This window comes from Bos grunniens, chromosome 2 (assembly GCF_055505025.1).
Source record: "Bos grunniens cultivar Pamir isolate PY7600 chromosome 2, Bosgru_T2T1.0, whole genome shotgun sequence".
Classification (NCBI taxonomy): domain Eukaryota; kingdom Metazoa; phylum Chordata; class Mammalia; order Artiodactyla; family Bovidae; genus Bos; species Bos grunniens.
Window position 1 is genome coordinate 40,279,714 of NC_141166.1, and position 15,658 is coordinate 40,295,371.

The 15,658-nt window shown below is 42.9% G+C and overlaps 1 protein-coding gene across 1 annotated transcript in view; it reads right to left on the reverse strand.

The window, feature by feature from the left end:
- PIKFYVE (phosphoinositide kinase, FYVE-type zinc finger containing) overlaps window positions 1–799 on the reverse strand; it is an 81,638-nt gene extending 80,839 nt beyond the window's left edge. Inside the window, exon 1 of the mRNA XM_086342943.1 lies at window positions 663–799. The gene's annotated coding sequence lies outside the window, so the exon portion shown is untranslated. The remainder of the gene's footprint in view (window positions 1–662) is intronic.
- Between the last annotated feature and the right edge of the window lie 14,859 nt (window positions 800–15,658).

Consider the following 15,658-nt stretch of genomic DNA (forward strand, 5'->3'; position numbering starts at 1 on the left):
ACACGGAGAAGGCAATGGCACCCCACTCCAGTACTCTTGCCTGGAAAATCCCGTGGACGGCGGAGCCTGGTAGGCTGCAGTCCATGGGGTCGCTAAGAGTCGGACACTAGTGAGCGACTTCCCTTTCACTTTTCACTTTCACGCATTGGAGAAGGAAATGGCAACCCACTCCAGTACTCTTGCCTGGAGAATCCCAGGGACGGGCAGCCTGGTGGGCTTCCATCTATGGGGTCGCACAGAGTCGGACACGACTGAAGCAACTTAGCAGCAGCAGCAGCAGCAGATCTTAAACAAATTACCAATTTCTTCAGGCTCTAGACCTCTTATCTGTAAAGTGGGGCTAACGATAGTAGCCTTCACAGATAGTTTTGTGAAGGTTAGGTAAAATATTGTACGTAAAGCATTCGCACAATGTGTCTAATCCAGTGATGTTAGCGCTATAGCTAATTTTTATTCAAGTTTTGTGGTACAAAGACTGGTGCACATAAGGTTACCAAGCCCCGACTTGCTCAGCCTGGCTCTCGTTACCCATCATTTTGTCCTGCTGACAGGATGTGGAAGTTGGCAGGAGCAGTCAGAAGGGAAATGAACCCCAAAGTGAGGTGCTATTTTAATTAAATTCTGCAGGCCTATTTCCCCCAAGAGTTTTGGCAAATTCTCACCCAGTTTTCCTTGAGTTGGATCTTTGGAGCCACTGGACAGTAGCATGGAAGCCTGAAGTCTGGTAGAGGTATAAATCTCAGTTACCATCCTCAGCTGAGCGCCTCAGCAATTACCCTGAGAATTGGTAGTCAACTTCCTCTTCCATTCCTCACTTCTGCAATAGCCGCCACCGCCACCACCACCCCTCTACCCGTGTTATATTATTCTCAGCAAGAGAATCTTATTCTACCTGAGTGGAATAGACTGAGTTATTCAGTGCAATCCCTAACTGCCTAACCACCCCTTCCACATTTACCTGCATCCACATCCACCCTTACCGCTTCCCAGGTGGGGCAGCAGTAAGGAATCCACCTGCCAATGCAGGAGGCATGGGTTTGATCCCTGGGTCAGGAAGATCCCCTGGAGAAGGAAATGACAACCCACTCCAGAATTCTTGCTTGGGAAATGCCTTGGACAGAGGAGCCTGGCAAGCTACAGTCCATGGGGTCAGAAAGAGTCTGACGCCACTGAGTATGCACATGCATACATCCACTCTGGCCTGACTCCTGCCCTCTGAGTAAAAAGAGCCCCTTCTTCCCCAGTTCAATCCTCCCAGCTCACAATCCACCTTCTCGTCTCTCCCCTTGGAAGTCACCAAGTCCAAGCTCATACTGCTGCAGCATAACAGGCCAGTAAATGGAGAGACAAGTTGTTGGGTCAAGAAATAGTGACTTTATTCAGAAAGCCGGCAAACCAAGAAGATGGTAGACTCATACCCTAAAGAACCATCTTGCCTGAGTTAAAATTTAGGATTCTTTTATACTAAAAGGAAAAGGAGTAAAGTCAAACATTTCCAGATTCCAGTCAGCCCCCTAAGGGGATGTGTTAATTTTTTCCTCCCTGCATTGTGCCTGGTCAGGGTTGTTTCCTATGTGCTAAATAAAGGCAGTTTAGTTTAATGCTCATTACCTAGGAGGCAAAGTTCCTGGAGATGGGTTATTATGTGTAATTTAAGCTCATAGGCAGGGCTCCCCAGGTGATGCTAGTGGTAAAGAACGTGCTTGCCAATGCAGGTGACAGAAGAGATGAAGGTTCAATCCCTTGATCAGGGAAGATCCCCTGGAGGAGGACATGGCAACCCACTCCTGTATTCTTGCCTGGAGAAACCCACGGACAGAGGAGCCTGGCAGACTACAGTAGAGTCAGACACAACTGAATACACATGCACAGAAGCTTAGACGTAATATCCCTTTAGTGGTTAACTTGTAGTAGAGTCAGAGAAGGCAATGGTAACCCACTCCAGTACTCTTGCCTGGAAAATCCCGTGGATGGAGGAGCCTGGTAGGCTGCAGTCCATGAGGTCGCTAAGAGTCGGACACGACTGAGTGACTTCACTTTCACTTTTCCCTTTCATGCATTGGAGAAGGAAATGGCAACCCACTCCAGTGTTCTTGCCTGGAGAATCCCAGGGATGGGGGAGCCTGGTGGGCTGCCATCTATGGAGTTGCACAGAGTCAGACATGACTGAAGCGACTTAGCAGTAGCAGCAGCTGTAGTAGAGTACAAAATTTCTTCCCTATTACAGGAGATGACACCATATCTTCAACCTCTCTTTTTCCAGTGACTCCTCCTCAGCTCGTAAATGTCTATGCTTTCCAGAAACAAACATTTTAAAAGACGCAAAAAGAACTACCCCCTTGTAACTAGCCTGGTGATGTTAATATTTCATAAACCTACAACAAAGTATAAATTAGACCAAGACATGATATGAACAGGATAGTCCAACTAAGACCCTAGTAAATAAAGAAACTCCATACATGGTAAAAGATAAACTGAGGCATATTAAAATCTTCAAGGGTTTATTTGAGCAAGAATGGGGCGTCACCAAATGCAAAGTGGTTAGAAGCACTCTGGCAACAGAAATTTGGGCATAGACTTACAAAGAGGCAATGCAAGAAAATGGATTGACTCTAGCTTAGGCCGTTGCCTTATTTAGGAAAGCCTAGGTGGCTATTGGTAATTGGTTACCCTTTGGTTTCAAATTTCTAACCTCGAGTTATTACAGGCTTAGGTTTTGGTTTGCTTACTTAGGCTACTAGGACATTAGAGCCAAGTCTGTCTAAGGTCCTCCTGGTTTAACTTAATAATGGTAAACAAAACAGTTATTTGATGAATATTTTTTGAGTGACTAATTTGATGGAAAATGTGTTAATTCTGCACAAGGGATAAAACTGTGAACAGGACATAGTCCATGTCCTCAAGAAGCTTACAGTCTAATATATGTATTGGCATACAGTTTAATTTCTGTGAAAAGGAGACAGAAAACAGGGGAAAAAAATCAGTTTACATTCTCAACTCGTTCCAGACATCAAAATTAACTCCAGTTGAATTATATATCTGTAGAGAGATATTTCGGAGAAGGCAATGGCAACCCACTCCAGTACTCTTGCCTGGAAAATCCCCTGGATGGAGGGTCCTGGTAGGCTGCAGTCTATGGGATCGCTAAGGGTCGGACACAACTGAGTGACTTCACTTTCACTTTTCACTTTCATGCATTGGAGGAGGAAATGGCAACGCACTCCAGTGTTCTTGCCTGGAGAATCCCAGGGATGGCAGGGCCTGGTGGGCTGCCGTCTATGGGGTTGCATAGAGTCGGACACGACTGAAGCGACTTAGCAGCAGCAGTAGCAACAGCAGAGAGATATTTGTGTAAACATTCTCCTCTAAAACTCTCATTGGTTGTAAATCAATTATACTTAAAATAGATTATATATATATATAGTAAAAAGAAAAAAACTCATCATGAAACGGAGCAGGACCCTCCCTTCACCATGTCATCTACCTGCCTCTTGCCTGTGGAAAACTTTAATCAAAGAGTAAGTTTAATCAGAGAAATGAGAACATGTGAAAACAAAGGAAAACAGTCAAAGGAGACTAGATAATAATAATGTAGTCATTAAGCATAGTCAAGGACCTTTAGTTCTTTCTCAAGGGCTGTAGATAATATTCTGGGTTATCATAGCCTATGAACTGTCATATAGATACCAAACACCAGGTGAAGTTAATGACATGATGACCAGACTGTACCCAGGACGTGAGCTGCCACAATTCAAAATGGGAACAAATGGACCCTGGAACTGAAGATTAATTGTACCTAAAACAATCAAGATAATGCTGGTCAGACCACTGATGACAAATTTGAAGCTGACTGTTAGAGACGACTATGCTGTTTGTGCATGTAGCAACCCCTCCCACCACCACTCTGTTTTTAGAAGCTCTCCTCACCCACTGCTTGTGGGAGGTGGGGGTGTTGTGGGCCGGGGTGGCTGGAGTCGGGGGGAGTCGGCCTTTGGACAGATGTCTGTCACCCTCCCCAACTCCAGTTGCCAGCATGTGAACAAACAAACTTTCGTTTCCACTAATCTGGCTTGTTTGTCAGCTTTTGAGCAGCAAGCAGCCAGATCCACACACTCCTTTCGCTAACAATCAGGGCACATGTTTATAATTTTTGCTGAGTCTATTGTTCTTATGACAGTACTATGCTTATATTCCTCTATATGTATTAGCTGTACTTGTACAGAAAATAGTCTTAGTCTTTCTTTTTTTATATATTGATTAGAAATATTAAATGAATTAAATAAGGAAGCCATTAAACTGAGGCAGTTCCAGTGCCTTAGTAGCATGTGTAAGCAAACCAAAACCTAAGCCTCTAATGCCTCAAGGTTAGGAATTCAAAACCTAGGGTCAAAATCAAAAACAGCCACCTAGGCTTTCTTGAATAAGCCATTAGCTTAAGCCATAGCCAATTAAATAAAGTTCCTTGCTTTGCCTCTGCCTCTTCTCTATGAAAGTCTTTTCCTCTAGCCCCTTTCTATGGAGTGCTCTTAACCACTTTCCATTTGGTGATGACCAATTCTCAGTCAAATAAACTCCTAAAAATGGTAACATGCCTCAGTTTATCTTTTAACACTATCAGTATGAATTTGTGAGGATTTCTTTTAATATGTTATAATTTATTACTGACACCATTCTTTTTGATGCTCAAGTTGTTCCCAGTTTGCTCAGTGAGAGCCCCTTCCAGCTGGCTTCTGAGTCCACTTAACATGCCTCCATCACTTTTTGAGCATTTCCTCACATGCTGACACAAATGTACCTAGAACCAGCCAGCTGTCTAGGGAGGCATCGTTCCCTTTCATAGGTAATATAAGGATGCTTTTAAAAATCACAAAATTCATTTCTGGGTAGGATGTAATGAAATCGGAACTCTCTTACACTGCACATAAAGACATAAATTGGTATATATCCCTCCTAAATAATAATTTGATGGATCTAATAAACACCCTAAAAATGTTTGTACTCCTTGATTCAACTATTTTAATTCTAGCAATCTAACTTAAGAAATTGATTTGAGTGTAAAATAAAGGATATCTAAATATCTTTGTCAGGACTTGCCTTGTGGTCCAGTGGTTAAGAATCCACTTGCAATGCAGGAGATGTGGGTTTTGGAAAAGGCAATGGCAACCCACTCCAGTACTCTTATCTGGAAAATCCCATGGACGGAGGAGCGTGGTAGGCTACAGTCCATGGGGTTGCTAAGAGTCGGACATGACTGAACGACTTCACTTTCACTTTTCACTCTTATGCATTGGAGAAGGAAATGGCAACCCACTCCAGTATTCTTGTCTGGAGAATCCCAGGGACAGAGGAGCCTGGTGGGCTGCCGTCTATGGGGTTGCACAGAGTTGGACATGACTAATGTGACTTAGCAGCAGTAGCAGCAGCAGATGTGGGTTCGATTCCTGGTCAGGGAACTAAGACCTCACATGCCATGGAGCAACTAAGCCCACACACCCCAATTACTGACCCTGTGCCAACTAAGCCCACGTACCAGCCTGTTTACTACAACTAGAGAGTCTGGCACTGCAATGAAAAGTTCTCAAATGATATAATGAAGCTCTTTGCATGCTTCAACTAAGACCTGATTGAGCCAGATAAATAAAATATCCTTGTCACAGTTATTTAAAATAGTAATAAGTAAATAGATAAATAAGGAAACATTTCTAATCAACACAAACATAAAAGGAATACAATCAAGTGATGGGCAATTATGCAATCATCAGAAATTATACTTACTAAGACTTTATAAGGGCTTCCCCGATGGCTCAGTGGTAAAGAATCTGCCTACAATGCAGGAGCCACAGGGAGACATGGGTTTGATCCCTGTATCAGGAAGATTCCCTGGAGAAGGGCCTGGCAACCCACTCTAGTATTCTTTTTTGTTGTTGTTTTAATGCATTTATTTCTACTATGAACATCTCAGAGGGAAGAGGGTAACAGCTGATAGTTGACTGAAAGGAACACAGAAGAGGAAGAAGGGAGTACCAATCTAGCCCAGACATGAAAACAGGCAGGAAAAAGCGAGTTGAAGCAGAGAAGTGACCACAGGCGATGAAGGATTCAGTTACCTAGGGAGGGAAAAAAAATTAGCTACCAGAATACACCTAGCAACAGTTGCTTTTCAACTACTCCTTGGACTGGACGTTTCCAAGATTTAACCCTTGAATGAGTCACAGAATTACCAGAGCAGAACTAAAAGCCAAATAACTATTCTCCTAAAATAGAGACCAGAAACTTAATTTTCAACTGCCTTGAAGATTCTTTGTTGCTGGAAGGTGCATGGGTAATTGAAGGCAAGAGTACTTCTATTCAGTTCAGTTCAGTTCAGTCGCTCAGTCGTGTCCGACTCTTTGCGACCCTATGAATTGCAGCATGCCAGGCCTCCCTGTCCATCACCAACTCCCGAGTTCACTAAACTCATGTCCATCGAGTCAGTGATGCCATCCAGCCATCTCATCCTCTGTCGTCCTCTTTTCCTCCTGCCCCCCAATCCCTCCCAGCATCAGAGTCTTTTCCAGTGAGTCAACTCTTCGCATGAGGTGGCCAAAGTACTGGAGTTTCAGCTCTAGCATTATTCCTTCCAAAGAACACCCAGGACTGATCTCCTTTAGAATGGACTGGTTGGATCTCCTTGCAGTCCATGGAACTTTCAAGAGTCTTCTCCAACACCACAGTTCAAAAGCATCAATTCTCAGGCACTCAGCTTTCTTCACAGTCCAACTCTTACATCCATACATGACCACTGGAAAAACCAGAGTACTTCTATAACTTGCCCTAATCATTCCATTCATTTGTGGTCTCACTGGAATCCAAACCAGGGTTTTTAACTGTTGGGTTTTTACTTGGTTTCATTTACACTTTTGCATTCTGCTGCTGCTGCTGCTAAGTTGCTTCAGTCGTGTCAGACTCTGTGCCACCCCATAGACAGCAGCCCACCAGGCTTCCCCATCCCTGGGATTCTCCAGGCAAGAACACTGGAGTGGGTTGCCATTTCCTTCTCCAAATTCTTGCCTGGATAATACTATAGACAGAGGAGCTTGGCGGGCTACAGTCCATGGGGTCACAAAGAGTTGGACACAACACACATGCAAGACTTAATAAAGCACGCTTCTTCACTTGAAATCAGTCTTCTTGAAAAAGTTTTCATGTCTCCCTTCCCCAACCTCCCATTCACATTTCAGTCTCCTATAACAGGGGTCTGAAACCTCTAGGGTCTAATGCCTGAGGATCTTGAGGTGGAGCTGATATAATAATAATAAAGTGCACAATAAACGTAATGTACTTGAATCATCTCAAAACCACCCCCTCGACTCCCCCACCCCTACCCTCCCGCCTTACCCATGGAAGAACTGTATTCCACGAAACTGGTCCCTGGTGCCAAAAAGGTTGGGGACCAGTGTCCTGCAGTATGGCTTATACCAAAATCATTCTGCTGGAATTACTCTTCTTAAAGTGCATTCTGCTTACCAAAATTATTTTCAGGCTTTGTCTTCGTTGACCTCTCTGTAGCACTTCCTCCATTATGGTAACTTTCTCTTCCTTTGGCTCTCCACTGGGCTCTGCTGACTCTTCTACCACACCACCGAAAGTCCTTCTCATTCTCTTTGCAGGACTTCTTCACCTGGCTCCTAGAGATAGTAAGTGTTCTCCAGAGTTCTTGCAGAGGCAGACCTTTCTTCTCACTCTATTTCTAGATGATCTCAGTCACTGTATGGCTTCAACTACTCTCAATACATGTTTGCATTGTTGTTATTGTCTCTCGGTCCTGTCTGACTCTTTGCGAGCCCATGCACTGTAGCCAACCAGGCTCCTCTGTCCAGGGAATTCTCCAGGCAAGAATACTGGAGTGCATTGCCATTCCCTTCTCCAGGAGATCTTCCCAACCCAGGGATCCAACCTGGGTCTCCTGCATTGCAGGAATATCCTTTACTGTCTGAGCCACCAGGAAAGCCCACAGGCTTGAATTAGTTTGCTGTAAAAGGCCACAGACTTGGGTGGCTTAGATGACAGAAGTTTATTTCCTCACAGTTCTAGAAAGTGAAGAAGAACCAAAGAGCCTCTTGATGAAAGTGAAAGAGGAGAGTGAAAAGGTTGTCTTAAAGCTCAACATTCAGAAAACTAAGATCATGGCATCTGGTCCCATCACTTCATGGCAAATAGATGGGGAAACAGTGGCTGACTTTATTTTTTGGGGCTCCAAAATCACTGCAGATGGTGACTGCAGCCATGAAATTAAAAGATGCTTACTCCTTGGAAGGAAAGTTATGACCAACCTAGACAGCATATTAAAAAGCACAGACATTACTCTGTCAACAAAGGTCCATCTAGTCAAGGCTATGGTTTTTCCAGTAGTCATGTATGGATGTGAGAGTTGGACTATAAAGAAAGCTGAGCACTGAAGAATTGATGCTTTTGAACTGTAGTGTTGGAGAAGACTCTTGAGAGTCCCTTGGACTGCAAGGAGACCCAACCAGTCCATCCTAAAGGAAATCAGTCCTGAATATTCATTGGAAGGACTGATGCCGAAGCTGAAACTACAATACTTTAGCCACCTGATGTGAACTGACTCATTTGAAAAGACCCTGATGCTGGGAAAGATTGAAGGCAGGAGGAGAAGAGGACAACAGAGGATGAGTGGTTGGATGGCATCACCGACTCAATGGACATGAGTTTGGGTAGACTCTGGCAGTTGGTGATGGACAGGGAGGCCTGGCATGCTGCGGTTCACGGGCTCGCAAAGAGTCGGACACGACTGAGTGACTGAACTGAACTGAAATTTCATGGCACATGTTTATATTTGTGTTTATAATATTTGGGACCTGGTAATATTAAAATATTCAGATTTTCTTGTTGGCCAAACAAAAGGCAAATGGTGTCAAGGCACGCAATATAAATCAAACAAAATTGGTTGTGGTCTGTTTTTATCAACACATATTTGATTTACAATCTTGTGTTTCTGCTTTTAGCAAAATGATTCAATTATACATATATATGTATACATTCTTTTGTATATTCTTTTCCATTATGGCTTATCACAGGATATTGAATATAGTTCCCTGTACTGTACAGTAGGACCTTGTTGTTTATCCATTCTATACATGAGCGTTTTTTAATTTCATGACTGCAGTCACTGACCACAGTGATTTTGGAGCCCAGGAAAATAATATCTGTCACTGCTTCCAATTTTCCCTCTTTTATTTGCCATGAAGTAATGGGACCAGGACTATTTAAAATCCTAAAAGATGATGCTGTTAAATTGATGCACTCAATATTCCAGCAAATTCGGAAAACTCAGCAGTGGCCACAGGACTGGAAAAGGTCAGTTTTCATTTCAATCCCAAAGAAGGGCAAGGCCAAAGAATGTTTGAACTACTGCACAACTGCATTAATTTCACATGAATATGAACCTTTTATGCAAACCTTTTTACCATGCTAGAAGGTAAAATCCTTTAAGCTAGGCTTCAACAGCACAGGAACAGAGAAATTCCAGATGTACAAACTGGATTTAGAAAAGGGGGAAGAACCAGAGATCAAATTGCCAACATCCGTTGGATCATAGGAAAAACAAGGGAATTACAGAAAAACATCTGCTTCATTGACTATGCTAAAGCCTTTGACTGTGTGGATCACAACAAACTGTGAAAAAATTTTTAAAGAGATGGGAATATCAGACCACCTTATCTGTCTGCTGAGAAACCTGTATGCAGGACAAGAAGTAACAGTTAGAACCAGACCTGGAACAATAGGTGTGTTAGTCCCTCAATTGTGTCCAGCTCTTTTCGATCCCATGGACTGTAGCCTGCCAGGCTCCTCTGTCCATGAAATTCTCCAGGCAAGAATACTGAAGTGGGTTGGCATTCAAAATTGGGAAAGGAGTACATAAAGGCTATATATTGTCAGCCTGCTTATTTAACTTCTATGCTGAATACATTATGTGAAATGCCAGGCTGTATGACTCACAAGCTAGAATCAGAATTGCCAGGAGAAATATCAACAGTCTCAGATATGCAGATGATACCACGCTAATGGCAGAAAGTGAAGAGGAACTAAGGAGCCTCTTGGTGAAGGTGAAAGAAGAGAGTGAAAAAGTTGGCTTTTAAAGCTCAACATTTTGATGCTGATGTTGGGAAAGATGGAAAGCAAAAGGAGAAGTGAGTGGCAGAGGATGAGATGGTTAGATAGCATCACTGACTCATTGGACATGAATTCGAGCAAACTCTGGGAGACAGTGGAGAACAGAGGAGCCTGGCACACTGCAGTCCATAGGGTTGAAAAGAGTTGGAAACAACTTAGTGGCTGAACAACAATACATGATAGTTGCATGTGCTAACCAGAAACCCCAATCTATTCCTCCTAGACTCTGCCTTCCTCCCCTGCCCCTTCTCTCCCTTGGCAACTGCAAGTCTGTTCTCTATGTCTGTGAGCCTGGAAGATTTTCTAAATGAATCCTTACATGGCATCCAATAGAAAAGCCAAGCTAAATTCAAAAGAATCAGAATGTGAGCAGAAAGCCTCATATTCAAATTGCAAGAGTAATATAATTTCAGCATTTATCATCTATTACATTTAATTAATGTTGTAAATGGTAATATGGGCTTCCCTGGTGACTCAGACAGTAAAGAATATGCCTGCAATGCAGGAGACCCAGGTTCGACCCCTGGGTCAGGAAGATCCCATGGAGAAGGGGATAGAAACCTACTCCGGTATTCTTGTCTGGAGAATTCCGTGGACAGTGAGCCCTGGTGAGCTACAATCCATGGGGTTACAAAGGGTCAGACACGACTGAGCGAACTAACACACAATGGTAACGTTTTTTATAGTTTTGGTCCTAATCATTTTCCTTATAAATTTTTTATTTTATAGCTGTATGAGAGGTATCAGTATAAGGTGCATATATCTATATATATTAATATAAGCCACTTCTCTGACTCTATAAAAAAAAAAGCTTTTCAGTTGAAAAGTACTTCCTACATTACTAGCTTACGAAACACTGTTTTAGATGCCGAGACCCTCTTAAGTTTCACCTTGCCTCCCACATTGGCTTAGAGCCAAATGTGTAGCCCCCTTTTGGCACTGTTTAGGATTTGATGGGGGGAAGGAAATGGCAACCCACTCCAGTACTCTTGCCTGGAAAATCCCATGAACAGAGGAGCCTGGTAGGCTACAGTCCATGGGGTCGCAAAGAGTTGGACATGACTGAGCGACTTCACTTTCTCTTTTCACTTTCATGCATTGGAGAAGGATATGGCAACCCACTCCAGTGTTCTTGCCTGGAGAATCCCAGGGACGGGGGAGCCTGGTGGGCTGCCGTCTATGGGGTCTCACAGAGTCGGACACGACTGAAGCGACTTAGCAGCAGCAGCAGCAGCAGGATTTGATGGAATACATTTTGTAATTAAACTCACCTTGGTTCTGTATACTTTCCTGTATTTATTCAGTCTTTACCTCATTTTCTTCACCTATACTCAATGTCTTCTGTCATGCTATATTGTATACATCTTGAAGACTGCCCTAAATCCTTTCTGGAACAAGAATGTATACATTTATAAATAATTTTAGTAGTGGGCAAGGGGTAATAAACCACAAGAACCTGATATAATATGAAGTAAATTTATAATCTCAGGTTATTTGGGGTCTCAGATTCAAGATGAAAAAACAAAACCATATGTAATAAATTCTGCACAAACATTTTCTTTAGGATTGATTGGTTTGATCTCCTTGCTGGCCAAAGGACTCTCAAGAGTCTTCTCCAGCACCACAATTCCAAAGCATCAGTTCTTTGGCGCTCAGCCCTTTTTATGGTCCAACTCTCACATTCGTACATGACTACTGGAAAAACCAATAGCTTTGACTCTACGGACCTTTGTCAGCAACGTGATGTCTCTGCCTTTTAATACACTAGCTAGGTCAGTCATAACTTTTCTTCCCAAGGAGCAAGCATCTTTTAATTTCATGCAAGCCATCACCATCTGCAGTGATTTTGGAGCCCAAGAAAAAAAGAAAATCTGTCATTGTTTTCCACTTTTCCCCTTCTATTTGCCGTGAAGTGATGGGACAGGATACCATGATCTTAGTTTTTTGAATGCTGAGTTTTAAACTGGCTTTTTCACTCTCCTCTTTCACCTTCATCAAGAGGTTCTTTCAACGTAAAAAAATCTTCCTTTTCTCTTGGGAAAAATACCAGTGCCCTCGAGTGTCCAAAATACAGTTTGCATAGTGCCCTTCATAATTTTCAAGAGTAATAAAAATCCAATATTAGAGATAACTTTAAAAATAAATTTTGGTGGAGAAGGAAATCGCAACCCACTCCGTATTCCTGCTGGGAGAACCCCAGGGACAGAAGAGCCAAGTGGGCTACATTCCATGGGGTCACAAAGAGTCGGATGTGACTTTGCAACTAAACAACAACTGTAGAGCACAGGGAACTATGTTCAGTGTTCTGTGATAAACCATAATGGAAAGGAACGTTAAAAAAGAATAATATATTTATGTAATGTATATCTAAACATTTTGCTGTACAGCAGAAATCGGCTCAGCATTGTAAATCAACTGTTGTGGTTCAGTTGCTAAGTCATGCCAAACTCTTTGTGACCTGATGGACTACAGCATGCCAGGCTTCCCTGTCCTTCACTATCTCCCTTAGTTTCCTCAAACTCATGTCCATTGTAACAGGAGGGAAAGGGGCAGGGCACAAGTTTTGAAAGAATGACATAGCCCAAGAACACAACATAAACTTAGTAGAAACAAATGGGGCCAAGATGGCAGACAAGACTAGACCTTGATCCTCAATCAGCAAGTGAAATGACATACCCAGAGGTGCCAGGACAGTTCCAGTTCAATTCAGTTGCTCAGTTATGTCTGACTCTTTGTGACCGCATGACTGCAGCACACCAGGCTTCCCTGTCCATCACCAACTCCCAAAGCCTGCTTAAATTCATGTCCATCAAGTTGGTGATGCCATCCAACCATCTCATCCTCTGTTGTCCCTTTCTCCTCCTGCCTTCAACCTTTCCCAGCATCAGAGTCTTTTCAAGTGAGTCAGTTCTTCCAATCAGGTGGCCAAAGTATTGGAGCTTCAACTTCAGCATCAGTCCTTCCAGTGAATATTCAGGGCTGATTTCCTTTAGGATGGACTGGTTTGATCTCCTAGAAGTTCAAAGGGACTGTCAAGACTCTTCTCCAACACCACAGTTCAAAAGCATCAATTATTCAGCCCTCAACTTTCTTTATAGTCCAACTCTCACATCCATACATGACTACTGGAAAAACCATAGCTTTGATTAGATGGACATTTGTCAGCAAAGTAATGTCTCTGCTTTTTAATATGCTGTGTAGGTTGGTCAAAGCTTTTTTTCCAAGGAGCAAGCATCTTTTAATGTCATGGCTGCAGTCACCAACTGAAGTGACTTTGCGGTCCAAGAAAATAAAGTCTCTCACTGTTTCCATTGTTTCCCCATCTATTTGCCATGAAGTGATGGGACCGGATGCCATGATTTTCATTTTTTGAATGTTGAGTTCCAAGCCAACTTTTTCACTCTCCTCTTTCACTTTCAAGAGGATCCTTAGTTCTTCTTCACTTTCTGCCATAAGGGTGGTGTCATCTGCATATCTGAGGTTATTGATATTTTTCCTGGCAATCTTGATTCCAGCTTGTGCTTTATCCAGCCCAAGCATTTTGTATGATGTATTCTGCATGTAAGTTAAATAAGCAGGGTGACAATATACAGCCTTGAGGTACTCCTTTCCCAATTTGGAACCAGTCTGTTGTTCCATATCTGGTTCTAACTGTTGCTTCTTGACTGCATACAGATTTCTCAGGAGGCAGGTAAGGTGGTCTGGTATTCCCATCTCTTGAAGAATCTTCCACAGTTTGTTGTGATCCACATAGTCAAAGGCTTTGGCATAGTCAATAAGGCAGATTTTTTTTTTGGAATTCTCTTGCTTTTTCTTCTTCTTTTTTAATGAGCTATTTATTTAATGAAGTACATTTCCAGGAAGAATCAAGGCAACCATGTCATTTTGAAGGACTGGGTGAAACCCCATGACTCTCTGAAGTCCCAGCTGTTAGCAGAAAAATCATCTAGACTTTCCTGCTGCACCTTCTGTTGGTTTTTATGCTGTTCACAACGGTTCCCAGCCACTGTCCAAAACCAGACCCTGTTTATGCTACTTTGGTCTAGCCAGCAGAGGGCTCCCAAGTTCTCTTTCCACAGCTGCTGCTGCTGCTAAGTCACTTCAGTCTTGTCCAACTCTGTGCGACCCCACCAGGCTCCGCCCTCCCTGGGATTCTCCAGGCAAGAACACTGGAGTGGGTTGCCATTTCCTTCTCCAATGCATGAAAGTGAAAGTGAAGTTGCTCAGTCGTGTCCGACTCTTAACGACCCCATGGACTGCAGCCCACTAGGCTCCTCCATCCATGGGATTCTCCAAGCAAGAGTACTGGAGTGGGGTGCCATTGCCTTCTCCTCTCTTGCTTTTTCTATGACCCAAGGGATGTTGGCAATTTGATCTCTGGTTCCTCTGCCTTTTCTGAATCCAGTCTGCACATCTTAAAGTTCTCAGTTCCTGTGTTGTTGAAGCTTAGCTTGAAGGATTTTGAGCAGTACTTCGCTAGTGTGTGAGATAAGTGCAACTGTGCAGTAGTTTGAACATTCTTTGGCATTGTCTTTCTTTGGGACTGGAATGAAAACTGACCTTTTCCAGTCCTGTGGCCACTGTTGAGTTTTCCAAATTTGCTGGTATATTGAGTGCAGCACTTCAACAGCATCATTTTTAAGGATTTACAACAGCTCAGCTGGAATTCCATCACTTCCACTAGCTTTGTTCTTCGTGATGCTTCCTAAGGCTCACTTGACTTCTCATTCCAGGATGTCCGTATTTCAATAAAATTAAAAAAAAAAAAAAGAATAAATAAATATGGGGCACTGAATCCTGGACTAAGCATGGGCTTATCCTACAAATCATAATCTAAAATACTTCTCCCCGGCCCTCCATGTTTTCAAAATTAAGGAATACACTAAAAATAATTTCCTGCAGAGGACAGAATTTATTTTAATCCACTCTTTTCTAAGGCCTCCTTAGATCTTTATTTGAATGTCACTGGAACTCAGATGATTTCATTAACCTTATTGTCTAATGCAAATAACTACTGCATTTATTTACAGTTCTCCTTATTTAGTCGCCAAGTTGCCACCGACTCTTGAGACTTCATGGACTCTAGCCGGTCACGCTTCGCTCTCTGTAGGATTTTCCAGACAAGAATACTAGAGTGTGCTGCCATTTCCTTTTGCATTATTTATAGCACGCAATAGAAATTGAAATTATAGATACATTAACTCTGAAGACCTAGTCATCGGCCGTGGGTGAAATTTACTGTAGAGTGCCTGCTTGCGCAACTGTTCAATTCTTTGCATTCCAGCTGTGCGGAGAAGCCCCCAAAGTGACTTCACGCTTGCCCTGAACACTCTTTGTGCCCGAGTGCGTTCCAGTCTATGGCACATCCAGAGTGTGCCAGGAACAGGATAGGTCCAAGCCGCGCGGTCTCCGGTTTGTCTTTATTGGAGACCTAGAAACTCACTCCGCCTGACTCTAGGTTGTTACAAAGCCCGGGGCACCCCTT